This window comes from Amia ocellicauda, chromosome 10 (assembly GCF_036373705.1).
Source record: "Amia ocellicauda isolate fAmiCal2 chromosome 10, fAmiCal2.hap1, whole genome shotgun sequence".
Lineage (NCBI taxonomy): Eukaryota > Metazoa > Chordata > Actinopteri > Amiiformes > Amiidae > Amia > Amia ocellicauda.
The window spans coordinates 4,935,357-4,941,702 of NC_089859.1; the positions used below are offsets into that span (position 1 = coordinate 4,935,357).

A 6,346-nucleotide genomic window follows, 5' to 3' on the forward strand; every position below is an offset into this window, starting at 1 on the left:
AGCTGCATTTGTAGCTGCCTCTCTGCTAAACATTCGACATGTTGGGAGGATGAATCACAACACAACTTAGGCTGTCAAAAATATTTCAGCAGGCCAATATGACAGGGGATGCAGGCCGTATGCTGCCCATGGGCCGAGAGTTGCTCATCCCTGGTCTATATCATTCGCAAGTTAATATTAAAAGATTTCTTATTTTATATAATGAATTGGTGAAAATATATAAATGCCATAGCTGTTTTAAAGTGCTAGGACCAAATGCATCTATAAAAATACAATTGGGCTCTGGCGCCCCCATGTGGCTACTTCAGGAGCTCAGGGGACGTCACAAGCTGCTAAGACACTGCTATGCTAATACTCAAGGGCAGGGCGGGTGAAGACAGTGGTGGGGAGGATGGTGTCCACATTGGTACAGACTGGCTGTAACAGATTTCAGATTGCTTTCATTTAAATATCAACTTACTGTACTTGTGTAAATTGTAAATTGGAATTTGTAAAATGTATTATTTTGAATTGCTATGTTTTAGTTAAATTGAATTTGTAATGATTGATGCCTTGTACTTAACTGTATTGTTGCACTTTGTTTGCACTTATGTTGTAAGTCGCCCTGGATAAGGGTGTCTGCCAAGAAATAATAATAATAATAATAATAATAATAATAATAATAATAATAATAATAATAATAATAATAATAATAATAATAGTAAATACAAAATAAAACCATATAGATTTCAAGTGTTCCCAGTGTCATGTGTGGTCAACAGCATAGCTTTATTTTCTATAAACCAATCTGGTAAACCAATACAAATTCACAGAGTTGTATGTTGCAGATGAAAGTATACATTTACAGGAGTTAATCTACGGACGTATTCCAGCAGCACTGGATGCATATGGACGTGTGCAGTATTGTCCTTGATAAGAGCAGCAGCTGTTTGACTCTCAGGCCCCTCTGCTGTGCAGTGGATTAGTGCTCAGTGTCTGATGAAGAGCTGCTCGTGCTCAGAATCTGCTCTGCTCATGACTGACCCACAGAGACGTGCTCAGCTATAGTCTGTCAAGTATGTGTTGCTGTTAGTGTGGATTAACAGCTCTTTTCACAAGGAAAGTGTCAATCTAGGTTGCCTTTGAATGGTCAGTTTTTACAGGAAGTAGCTACAAGGTGTGAAGTGGATTCAGCAACAAGAGATGCGAAACAATCTCCAGCCAACAGAGAGCCAACGCAGGCCCCAGTCACCCCTGGTCCTTGTGAGGGCAGGAGAAACCCTGACGTGATGAAGAGAGCATCCACTCACAAACAGAAATAACCCCTTGCACATTGTTTGCATGTTTCTAATGATGTGGAGAGGCTGTTGCACAGATATCACATTTTGTTCAGCACACCAACCTCTTCTGAACTCAAAAACAAACTGACTCTCAGTGAGAAGCCTGAGCTGGTCCTGATGTCCAGAGCTGTGCAGTTCTGCTGGGATTCATTCATTCATTTCAAATGTATTATTTCACTAGGATGTCTTCCAAAATGATGTGGCACATTTGAAATGGGACAATTTGCCTTTTGTAGGTTTTAATGTAGGTCTTCTCACATTACACACCATCCTATTACTGCAGGTCTCATCTTCTGATACTGCAGACAACAAAGTATCACAGTCAAGAAAAATTATCTGAATATTGTTTAGGTATCAGGCAACTTAACTGAAATATCTCTATTAACTAAAGGTTAGACTATTTAGCTACACTAACATTGTAAAGAGAGCATTATTTTGATTTTGCTCAATCGGGCACTAAACTGTAATGTATTAAAGATGTTCGAGTTGCATGCTGGCCCGGGCTGTTGCCAGTCCCCAGTAAACTCAGCTTCTCTACGGAGACCACACAATAAGCACAATAAGTGTAGGTTTGTATGGCATTGCTTGAAGTGGAGGTGTTGGCTCTGCTTGGGGTTCAGGCTGTGATTCTGGACTGCAATGGGGCGGTTCACACAATGATGTATTTCAATTGTTAAATCACAGCAGCTCACTGAGGCAGCTCTCACTGGGGAGAACATTGCTTTCTGACAAACTGATTGTAATGGTCTGACTGGGTACAGTGTAGTGTATGCAGCTATCGAAAATGGCTAAACACTCATCCAATAACTCCACGATGCGTTAATATCATTCATGAAGTTTAGTGATTAAAGTGTGAAACTGCAACAACACAGAAATGAAATGTCTGTTTTCAATGGTAAGCATATACAATTTTACAGATTGTCTCATGTACTAATCTGCACTAAATGTAACAACATACATACATATACCACTGTGTGTTCTATAAACACATATGATATCCCATATAAACAATAAGCTACAGAAAACAAGAGTAAATAGCTACAGTAAATAGATTGATTGTCACTGTTAAGTAGTAACACAATCTCAAAAAATAACATGTCCATAACATTAATGGATGCTTATAAACAATGTCACTAACAGACGTTGCTTCTAGCAAAGCCAAAGAACAAGGATGAAGAGGGATATTAATAAAATATCCCATTCATATACATTATACTGTAAATATTAAATTCCTCAGCTGAGATTTGTTTTGCAAATCTTCAATAAACTTCAATTTTAAAATTGCACTTGCACTTTCTTCTTTTTCTCATTTGCCCACTGGATCAGTTCTTCATCCTGTGCCCCACTGTGCCCATTCCCCTGTCACTTCTCTGGCGCTGGCGCTGTGCTGAGAAAACTGAAAGACACAAAGCCAGAGACACACTGTCACTCTGCAGCTGCTGGACTGGACACTGTCCTGAGGGTCAGATCAGGCTCTTACTGACCCCCACTGTCCTCTCACTGACACACTCACCTTCAGAGTGTCGTACTCTCCAGACACAGCCCTTATACCCAGAGCTGTGTAAGTGTCACTGTGTGGGTCAGATGGGGTGCTCTGGAGAGAGAGAGAGAGAGAAGTGCAGAAAGGCTGGGACAATCAGACACAGTTATACATGCACACATAGTGATGAATAGATGTACAGAGAGTAAGCCCCCGGATCATCACCATGTTTAGGGGTATCACAGTCTCTCACTCTGTGCCCCTGTGCTCAGTGTGAAGACTGTGTGGCCAGAGCAGAGGCTGTGCTGTGGAGAGTGGATGGATCATGGAGTACAATGTGCTCAACACAATGTCCTCCTTTCCGTCGGCTTGTATTTCAGTGCCAAACCTTTTCCTGAGTCCCTGTGTTGCTCTCCTCTCCAGGTGGACCAGCCTTCCTCCTTCAGAGAGCAGAAGACAGAGATCAGAGCAAGCACAGGGAGTCAACACCACATGTGATATAGCAGCAGTAGCAGCACTAGCAGTAGCATTATTGTTATTATTAATATTCAAAATCCCTGACAAAAGATTCCCTAAAATTACAGACCCCAAGAGCACCAGATTGTTTCCAGACAGCACTATTCTGAGAGCTACACAGGACAATGCAGCTCCATTGTGCTCACTCTGTTAGAGTCTGAGCCTCATCCTGACTCACTGACCCAAATCTCACTGAAGATCAATCCCACTGACCTCCTGACACAGATGAGAATCAGTGCAGTGATGATACAGACAGACAGCGCACTGCCCAGGACAGCTGGCAGCACTGTCTTCCACTTGGCTGGACCTCAAAGAAATAGTTAAAACAGCATCAAGTGACATTTTCAGCAGAGGGACTGAACTGCATGTGTTGTTGTCAATGGAAACTTATATTAGCTTTTATTCTTTAAATACTTTAAAGCAGGGGTTCCCAAAGTGCGGCCCAGGGGCCAAATGCGGGCCTTGAGGATGCTTCTTCCAATGTCCCCAGCAGGGAGAGCAGGGTCCAGTTCATCAGTTCTCAGATCCCAATGCCATGTGGATGGTATTCTCCTGCTCTCTTACCACATACATGTTTGCCAGGTCAGCCATTAGTTTTGACATGAAACTACTCCCCTTGTGCAAACACTCAGGGCAACCAATGGGTTGGATGACAGCTTTCCACAAGGCTATCCCTCGTCTAAGGCTAAGGTGTAATCCCTTAAATCCCTTGTAAAGCAATTATCTGTTTTTTAACAATTGTAAGCATTTGATAAACATTCAACATGTAAAAGATAAGCTTTAAACCGCTTCACTGATGGGAGAATGTGCCTCACTACTGAATGCACAGTATTGTCTTTGACCAAAATCAGTTATCTGTGAAACTGATCTCTTCCTGGTCATATTGAGGTGTTTTTGGGGGCATTAGTCAGTCAAACAGTCAACCCTCATCCACTTCCCTGTAACAGCTACCAAGCAGAGTCAGCTGTCATGAAGTCCTTAAAACTTTGAAATAAGGAACATTTAAAAGATCAGATTTTAATAAAGCAGAACAAGTGCCTAGTAAACCTGGATGAGAAATGGAGTTGTAATTCTGTGAAAAGCTTCCAATAATGTAACTCAAACTGAAATTGCACACAGGCTGTAATTGAAGTTACTCACAGTAGACGTCCACAGTGAACTCTTGAGATCGGGTCTCTCTGTCGTCTCTAAGAGCACAGGAGTAGTGTCCAGAGTCACCATAGGACACAGGGTTAAAGCGCAGTGTGTTGTTGAGTGTCTGTGTGTGAGCGATGGGCCGGCCATTCTTAAACCAGGTGATCTGTGTCTGTGTTGGAGAGCAGCTCCCTGTGTCACAGGTCAGGGTCACAGCGTCTCCTTCTTTCACTGATTCATTCACTCCTGATGAGCTCATCTTCACCTGTAGTTCTGATGGAAATTAAAGAGTTCATGAAGACCAGTCAGTTTGAGATCAAACAACTTTGCTTACTTCTGAGGATCCTAAAGTATGCATGAATATGATTCTTTAGCAATTATCCAAACATTTTAATTGTGGGTGACAATGTTAAACAATCTGTTAATCTAAACATGAGTCTCCTGATTGGCAGGCTGTCAGCACTAGTGGAGGTGAACTGAGCTTTACATCAGAGTAGCTTTGTTGCAATTTCCTTCACCTTGAACTTGAAATGATACAAATATTTTATTATAATAATTATTATAAACTTACAATGATGAAGATCATAATAAGATGAAGATGAAGAATACATTGAGCTACAGACATTTCCTAACCTTTTGTCTGTTTTATAGGCTTCTGTAAATCATACGACTTTATTTTGGCAGATATATACAGACATGCATAAACCTTCCTAACTGAGAAATGTAGGCTTGTGGTAAAGGAGTTAAGGAGACAGCACTGAAGTTGTGTGTTTTACGACAGGCCTGTACTCACCAAAGCACGACAGATCACACGTCCATGCTGGAAGACACCCCCCAACTGACATATGGGCTGCCGTGCCCGTCTCCACAGAGACTAGCATCACATTGCAACTGAAGATTTATTTTGTGAAACTCAGACATTCAAGGCACTTTATATATTCCATAGACCAGGGCAACAAACCCAAATACAAACTTCATGCTGCTATCAGAAGTGTTACCCAGCGTCTTCCCCAGTTTGATAACAAACAATGAAAGGTGACTTAAAACTAACTTAATGACACTTAAGTAATTCTACCTGAGAACCAAAAAATGCTCAAGCCATGTTTGGTCTTAAAACAACCATTGAGCCATTTATATTTCACATACAATGCAAAATTAACATTTGGTAGAGAATTATTCACACATGCTAATTGATCCTGATCCTGACATGGGCATCAGAACCCCCTGGGATTCCAAGACTCTGAGTTAACATCACCGAGAAAGAGCACCTGGCTGGTTTGGTATCAACTGTAAGGTCATGCTTTCAATTTGTCCATTGCAATGTCTTGTCTGTGTCTTATCAGATCCTTTCATTTCATTAAACTATTTACACTTCTGTGCCTCGGTCAGGCTCTCAGTACAGAGAGACAGCAGGCAGCTCTGTAATTAAGCTCCCCTGGCTGTGTGTGCAGAGCAGGACTGAGGATGAACACGGTGCTACAAGGCTGTACAATTACAAGGGGTGAGTCTGTGCTACACAGATGCAAATTGCAGATCCTGGATTGGTTATGGCAGGCAGATTGCTGCAGCTCACTGAGAGGAAACAGTCGCCGGGTGACTGTGGGATTCAAAGGTATTTTAACGTGCTGTGACAGATAAGAAAGCAGTCATGGAATCAAAAACTCCATCTCATTATGGAAAATAAACCTTTAGTTATTACTTATTTTATTTTAATGCACATGCTGATTTCAGTTTTGACTAATTATCTTCATTTTATTGGCAACATGAGTGTGGTTGAATGGATCAAGCAACTTCCTTATAGTACAGTTACGGTCGTGGTCGAGAGGTAAAGCTGGGGGTTGAGGATACAAAGGTTTCACAAGGCACAAGGAGACTGTTCGGACAAGTAGTATGAACT

The 6,346-nt window shown here is 41.5% G+C and overlaps 1 long non-coding RNA gene across 1 annotated transcript; it reads right to left on the reverse strand.

Moving 5' to 3' along the window:
* Positions 1-2,464: 2,464 nt before the first annotated feature.
* LOC136759595 (uncharacterized) lies at positions 2,465-3,246 on the reverse strand. The gene is made up of 3 exons (XR_010820060.1): positions 3,188-3,246; positions 2,833-2,913; positions 2,465-2,715 (listed from the first exon to the last, which is right to left on the reverse strand). It is a non-coding gene; the product is annotated as an uncharacterized LOC136759595 (long non-coding RNA).
* Positions 3,247-6,346: the final 3,100 nt, after the last annotated feature.